This window comes from Onychomys torridus, chromosome 3 (assembly GCF_903995425.1).
Source record: "Onychomys torridus chromosome 3, mOncTor1.1, whole genome shotgun sequence".
NCBI classification, from domain to species: Eukaryota; Metazoa; Chordata; class Mammalia; order Rodentia; family Cricetidae; genus Onychomys; species Onychomys torridus.
The window spans coordinates 99,162,954-99,171,113 of record NC_050445.1 but is presented as its reverse complement, the minus strand read 5'-3'; positions in this window follow the sequence as shown (position 1 = coordinate 99,171,113).

The window sequence follows — 8,160 nt, the reverse complement described above, 5'->3', positions numbered from 1 at the left end:
GCAAGAGCCATGTTCATCTCCCCAACTCTGGAGAGCTTCTGGGTCTACACCACCATTAAGTAGCATGCCACCCACTGCTCATAAGCCCCATTTATGTGTTTGGTAGCAAGGCCTCTTAAAAGGGCCCTGAGGTTTTGTCACTAGCACTGAGTCAGGAAGCCTTCTCTTAAAGGAGCCACACCTCTGCTTGCTGCTAGCAAACAGAGCCTATACAAGAAAAAAAGCAGTTTCCAAGAAGCCAAGTTTGACTCCATTTCTTGTGTGTTTTGAATCCTTTTTAAAGCCTTTTCAGACTTTTCATGGAAAATCTTGTCATATGTTGGAGCACCATATAAAATGTAAATTTAGTCATCAATAAAATCCAGTAGTCAAATATCAGCGGGATAACCTAAAAGATAAGAGAATCAATGGAGAAGTCATTGATCATTTGATCATATCCTCTGATCAAAAGGGAGACCCAAGATCCTGACTCCACTTGCCTTATGTTCCTGTTTCCACCTCCCAATTGTACTGAGATTAAAAATGTGAGCCTCTGAAGTGTTGGGATCAAAGCTGTGTGCCTTCCAAGTGCTGGGATTAAAGGTGTGAGCCACCACCACCTGGCCTCTATGGTTAACTAGTGGCTAGCTCTACTCTGATCTCTAGGCAAGCTTTGTCAGAACACAAAATATCATACAACAGGTATTGACCTAACAGATTTATCCCTACTGGTTAGGTATTATAGTACTGGAAAGTGCTATGCACACTACCTGATGAGAAAAGTAATAATCAAAATTACCCAGCTCTTAACACTATGAACTAAAGAAAGACTCAGATTTTGTCTATAACCCAATGCTTTTATCAGCATTTTGTTCCCAGAAAAGCAATTTCCTAAAATAATAGATGTTGGCCAACTGACAGGCGGAAGAATATATTTCAGAAAAATAACACTTTGTAGATGATTTTCATGGTTTTTCAGAATGAAAGGACAGACAAAAATAAAAGAAAAAGAGTTGATAGAAATAGTAAAATCTTTGTATCAAAATTCTAATCAGCAGTATATGATGATTAATATTGATTGCCAACAATATCTGGAATCAACAAGGAGACAAACGTTTGTGTGAATCTGTAAGAGATTTTTCTAGATTTGGTTAATAGGGGTTGGAATATTCACTCTAAATGTTGGTGACACCATTCCGAGAGCTGAAGCTGGATACAGAATAAAAAGGAGAAAGTTAGCTGAACATTGACATTCATTTCTCTCTCCTTCATGAGTGGATCAATGTGACCAACTCCCTTATGCTTCAACTACCAGGACTTCTCACCTGCAAGAAGTCACAGAGTGAACTGTAAGCCAAATGAACCCATCTTCCTCTAAGTCACTTCTTGTCAGTTTTTTGATCACAGCAATGCAACAAGGAAAGAAACTAATAGAGGCTACTTTCTCATTCCTTAGTAACAGTCTACCACAAACGATGGCACAGACATGTTCTAAAGGGAAGCTAGGATATAACTTCCTCTAGTAGAGTTGTGTTTCCTAAAGCAGCTTCTGTCTCTTCCCTTTCTTCTTTCCCAAACTAATATTAGATAATGAAGTCCTTCAAAGTCTCTTGGCTTTGACTTATTTATATTTTTTAATTACTTTGCTGGCACTTCACTAACACTTAAAAAATGTGAATGCTAGATACTTTCTGAGATTAAAAATATAAGTTTGTAAATATAACCACAATGACATCACACATCAAACAAATAAAATGCACAATACAATTTGATAATATCAATGATGCACTAAAAACATCAGCTATTGTACACATATGTCAAATATTGACAAGGATAATAAGGTTTGAATGAGTCTTACAGCAATACTGTGCCCAGAAGGACCATAAAGGAGGAAACTTTGAACAAACCACTTTCATCAGAAGGACATTTGTGGCAATTTGCAATATTGAGAGTGTAATGAAAGTAATTGAACACTCCACAGATTTGTAAATCAAAGCAAAAGTGACAACTATATGCAACATTTGCTTAAAAGGGAAGATCTGGAAAATCCATCATAATTACCAAGCTAATTTTCAAAAAAAAAATTAACAGAATGAGACAATAGGAGGAAGTTACTGCTAACAAAAAGAATATGCATCATCACAGGCACTCAGCAAAAAAAAATTAAGTGTAGATGACAAGACTGCAGTTCATTTTATCTTGTTTTGTAAGCCTTTCAACATTTTCATCTTTCAGTTTTTGAAAGAGTATGAAAAACAACAAAGCAGGCATTTAAGTAATACAATTTAATATGTCTTTAAGATTATGCAATTTTCTAAGTCACTGGGACCCCATGTAGACACACAACACTTACTCACTTTCATTTCTTCATTTGATTGTGTAACTGCTTCTGAGAATCTGCCATTCCTTGTACATTGTCTTTGGCACTCTGGCAGTCTCCTCATGTTACTATCCATGTCATGAAAATTCCATCACCAATAACAAATATTACTAAAGTAGGCCTTGTGATATTGTCTATGTGTCATTGTTCATAAATATCATCAGCCATAATCTTTACTAAGCACACACTGTGCATATTTAGCAAGTAAATATTTAATTACCAAGTGTCAAGGATATAGAAAGTATTATACTGGAGATAGTAATGGCCAAGATGAGAACAGCTTTGTTTAGGAAATCACTCATCATTGTTGCTACAGTTTGGATAACTGTCCCCAAAAGGCCCAAGTGTTCAAGGCTTATTTCCCAGTCTGTCACTGTTGGGACATAGTGGATCCATTAAGAGGTCAAGTCTCAGAAGAGGAAGTGAGGTTACTTAAGAATGTAATCTTAAACAGGTTATTAAGACAAGATACTACTGCCCCTGTTAGCTCTCTATTTGGCTCTCAGTTGATATGAAGTAAGAAGTTACTATGCATAAGAATGTCTTGCCTTGACATCAACAGCAATGGGACCAAATCCTGTGACACTAAATTAAAATAAATCTTTCCTTCCAGAAAGGTTTCTATTTAAGATATTTTGTCACAGTGGTAGACAGCTCACTGACACAATGAGATACAGAGCAAATGCAAAAAAAAAAAATCAGTTGCATTTTTCAATCTTATCTCCATTTCTCAGAACAATTCCTTTGTGCCTGCAAGACATTTTCTGATGATGATCACCTGACTCAGCTTGGTTCAGCCTCTGAATAGTATACGTCAGAATTCCATTTGCATACACACAGTAAAAAGCCAACAACTGCAGCTTACCCACCTGAGGTTTATTTTTCTCATATAAACAGAAATGAAGATCATTTTATTCAGAATGGCTGTGACATAACATCTCCCTGATGACATCAAAGACTCATATTTACTCTTCCTTTCCATCTGGCCATGGACTTGTTGCTCTCACTGATGGCATTCTAACAATGGGAGAACAATCCCAATAACATTTTTGATTATCAAAACAAAGAAAAAAAAAGGAATATAGTAGTTATCCTCACACTAACCAATAAGATACAGTCTGAAGGTTTAATGTCAATAATACAGTTGTCATAGTATTGAGTATCTCATTGAAATTTAGTCCCTACTGCAATGCATTCAAGAGGAGGAAAGAGATTTGACTCCTAATAGGTGACTAAACCATATAGACTGACTCTCCTCCATTAGTTCATTCATACTTTGGACTTACAAGGTTAATGATTCATGCTATGAATGGATCTGTTAAAAAATCCAATTTGAATCTGCCTTATATATGCATTTCTTTTGTCACATGCTACACTATGCCACTTAAAGTTGCTACAGAGACTATACTAGCAATGAGCTTTTCTGTCATGATGGAGCTTTTTAGCCTTGGGTCTCACAGCTTCCAGAGCAGTATGAAATATATTTTTCTTTATAAATGACTCAATCATAAATATTTATTTACAGCAGCAGAAAATATACTTAGACATATGATTAAAAAATAGAAAAGTAATTTTACAAGTGATTGAGGAAAATAAGGGATAGAGTTCAAGTTATTTGAGTGGGACTTGCAGAAAAATAAAAAGTAATTAACAAGTTGTTATTATACTATTGTATATTACAGGTTCAGTCAACCAACCAGGGATATAATCCACTCATATGAAAAGTTGCAATGATAGCATACTGCTCCAAGCTCCAAGCAGAAAGCATGGCCCTATGGCCCTGTCCAGCACCATGACCAACTGATCAGGACAAAGAGACCCACACATAGACCTAGGGTTGACCACATTGGGCTCTGAGAGAAAAGTATGCTCTTGCCCAGTGCCATGTTGGACTGGGTGGGAAAAAAACACTCAGGTCCAGGGGTCTGCTCTGGGCTTGAAGAAGAAAACACAGGCCCTCTGGCCCTTTGTGGCACTGGGAAGACAGATGTTATTATGGTATAATGTATAATTATAGTGTGGTTTGGAGGTGGAGTGGGAGAGAGAGGAAGACAGAGAGAGAGAGAGAGAGAGAGAGAGAGAGAGAGAGAGAGAGAGAGAATATTCATTTCCTGTGGACAGAGGCATATCTGAAAAGGTGAAAGCTGTGAGGAGTGGGCTGAGGTAGGTGTCTTCACTGCCACCCAAGGACATGGTGATGCCTGGACCTGGTCTGCTGCCAGGATCAATGTCTAGGTTCATGGCCTTAATGTAGCCATAGACTATGATTATATCCATGGCTCCTGATTCCACTGAAGGCTTAAAGGAAAGGGCTGTACAGCATTGGCCCTGCCTTTCACTGTCTACAACACCATGAAGAACTGATCCTACCCCTCACTGGCTCAAGCACTGAGAAGAGAGGGTTGTACACCCCATCTGGACAGTACAATAGAGCAGACACTGCTTGCAGGTCTATGGGCAAGCTGGCCCTGAGGGGGTAAGAATGAGAGAGCAGTTTGCACCCATCTCATCTGCCATGCTGTGGCACAGAAGAGGAAAAAGCTGCCCTCCTCTCCTTGTTCCTCTATACCTGTTGCAGGTGGGGGGCCTGACCCAACCCTTCACCAGAATGGTACTTGAACCTCATCTGATCAGGACAGTAGAGCTGAACCTGTAGACATTGGTGGTGAGCAAGCTCTGAGGGTATGAGAGGAGCATAGCTGATATTGCCTTCCTCATTTGCAGTGTGGTTGTTGGGGTAACTGAAAGACGTTCTCTCCCCTTGCCCCTACCACTTCCAGTTGGCAAAGGAGCTGACCTTCTGCTTTATCAGCCACAGTACTTGGGAAAGAAGGCAGTACACCTTATCTGGGCAGCATAGCAGAAATGACCTTGTTGATGGGGGCACAAGTGAGCCACTCTGAGAAAGTTATCATGGGAGATCTGTTCCCCCATCTGCCCTATGGTGGTGTGGGAGGGTATGAGATGCCCTCCCCCATAGCTATCTATGCCTGAGGCAGTTAGGAGAGCTGGCTCTGAGGTCATAAGAGTGGGAGAGCTGCCCCTACTCCTCACCAACTGCAACACTTGGGAAAACAGGCCCTGCACCTCACCTGAGCAGCACAATAGAGCTGACCCTGTTGGTGGAGTTGTGGGTAAGCCAGCCCCTAAGTTGTGAGCATAGGAGATCTGGCACCACCTGTCATCTGCCATATGGTGGTGTGTGGCAGAGGAGAGATGCTTTCTCCCCTGCCCCTCACAACCTGCAGCACTTGGGAGAATGGCCCCTGCACTTTGCCTAGACAACACAGTAGAGCTGGCCTTGATGGTATAGGTGTGGGAGTACTGACCCTGAGAACATAAAGCAGGAGAACTAGCCCCACACTTGCTCATTGCTGCAAGGGGTGAAATAGCCTGGGCAACGCAGGAGAGCTCACCATGGTAGCGAAGACAAGGGAGAGCGGGTAAGCTGACCAACCCTGTACACCAGGCCCAGTGCCAGGGTTATAAGTTGGCCAACTCTAACATCCACCCAATCTATGATCTTCTGGACCACATGAAGGGTCTAGTCCTGCAGACCCAAAGCTGCAGGGCCTCCATAATGCAGGGCAACAACAGAAAAGTCAAGAGGAGTCCCAGTGATGGCCCAGCACTGATAGTGTAGCAGAAACCAAATCAGAGGTCTCGAACCAGACCAATGACTCTTTGCAATGAACACATGCAAGTAAAGATATATGGATAAAAGGCTTTACTGTAAGACTCACAGTAGTTGGAGTTTTCTCCAGTCCCTCCCAGGCCTGCAGCTGCTCAGACCCAAATAAACACACAGAAACTTATATTACTTATAAACTGTTTAGCCATGGTAGTCTTCTTGCTATCTAGTTCTTGTATCTTAAATTAACCTATTTCTATTAATCTATAAGTTCCCACAAGGCTTGTCGCTTACCAGTACTTTACATCTTATTTCTCATGGAGGCAGCTGGCAGCTTCTCCTGACTCAGCCTTCCTCCTCACAGCATTTTCCTCTCTGCTTATCCTGCCTATACTTTATTTTCTCTCTGGCTACTGGCCAATCAGCATTTTATTTATCAATCAATCTGTCAATCAATCAGAGCAACACATTCACAGCCTACAGAAAAACATCACCAGCAACTCACTGTGTCATACTACATCTTTCATGATGAAAGTTTTCTTTTTTCCTCTTTTTTTATTTCTCTCTTTTTTCTCATAAATTTTATTTCATTTTATTTGGGGGGAGGGATTGCAAGGGCAGAGGGTAGGTATGAAGGGATGTTAAATGAATTAGATCTAGATGCAAAATGTGAAAGAAACAAAGAATAAATCAAAACAACAAAGTTAAAAAATAAAATTTAGAAAAGCTGCAATAATTATTATTTAAATTTCTGCATAACTATTAACTGACAGCCTAAAGCAAAGGGCAATGCCTGCATTCCTGACATTTTCTCTTATCTCAGTTTTAGCAGTGAGTGTAAGTGTGGCCGGGTGGTGGTGGTGGTGCACATCTTTAATCCTAGCACTCAGGAGGCAGAGCCAGGCGAATCTCTATGAGTTTGAAGCTAGCCTGGACTACAGAGTGAGTTCCAGGAAAGACTCAAAGCTACAGAGAGAAACCTTGTCTCAAAAAACCAAAAACAAAACAAAAAAGGAAGAAAGAAAAGAAAGTGTCAGTGTGAATGAGGGTTATATTCAAATGGATTTTGATAAGATATTGAGCACACAAGCAAAGCTAAATGAACACAGTAGGTATGGATATTATATATTATATACAATTGAATATTCATGTCACAAGAATAACAATAAAAGATATCATAAAATTTGGAGGGGTTATGGGAGGATCTGGAGGGGAGAGATAGAGAGGAATGTGAGTGAAATACATACAATGCTCATGTAAAAAGCTCCCAAAGAAATAGGTGACTAAAAAAAAAAATAAATAGGAAATGAATAAAGAATAGTATATCAAATTAATCAAATCAAATCAGCCTTTACTACCCATTTCTAGACAGAAGGACTAGGGTTAAGCAATATTCTAAGAACTCAGGTAGACGCAGTCTAGATGAGAGCAAAACTTGATCCTACTGGAAAACACATAGCCAATAATCTCACAAGGAGTTAACAGGAGCACACACAGTCCTCCTCCAGCACTTATAACTGCTACATCTACTGCCCATAGATTGAACCCAGTAGAAAGCAAGGAAAAGAGAATAGTCTGCCTCCTGAGCAATACTGCAAAACTTAAAAGAAATGTCTCTGTAAGATAAACAAGTGATCTGTACACCCTGTGAGGTAGGGATTTTTGTTATTCCTGGTTTAGAGATGTAGAAACCTAAAGAAGGAATTTCCAAGAGTCTCAAAAATGTCAGCACACCCGAGGACTAGATCAAAAACTATTTCTAAATTCAGTCATATCACTCAACTTCACAATGTAAAATGAATCTTAAAGGTACTTGTTAATAAAACTCAAACCCGAGTCCAGTTATTGGGGTGAATGCTGGAAGATCAGAGACACAGAACAAGCCACAGCTATCTCACCTTGCTAGTTCCTCAGGTGATCCTGTTTCCTCAGGCTGGAAGCTTCTGAGTCCTCCTCCACATGAATCTCAGCTGAACTGTGTTGCTCCAAAGCTTAAACTAACTACATGCTTTTTCCTCTTTAGTTCCTGGTCCTCATGCCTTATATACCTTTTTCTTTCTGCCCCCACTCCCTGGGGTTAAAGGTTGGGTTTCTGAGATTAAAGGTGTGGGTCACCATGCTTAGCTGTTTCTAAAGTGGCCTTGAACTCAGAGATCTGGCTAGCTCTGCC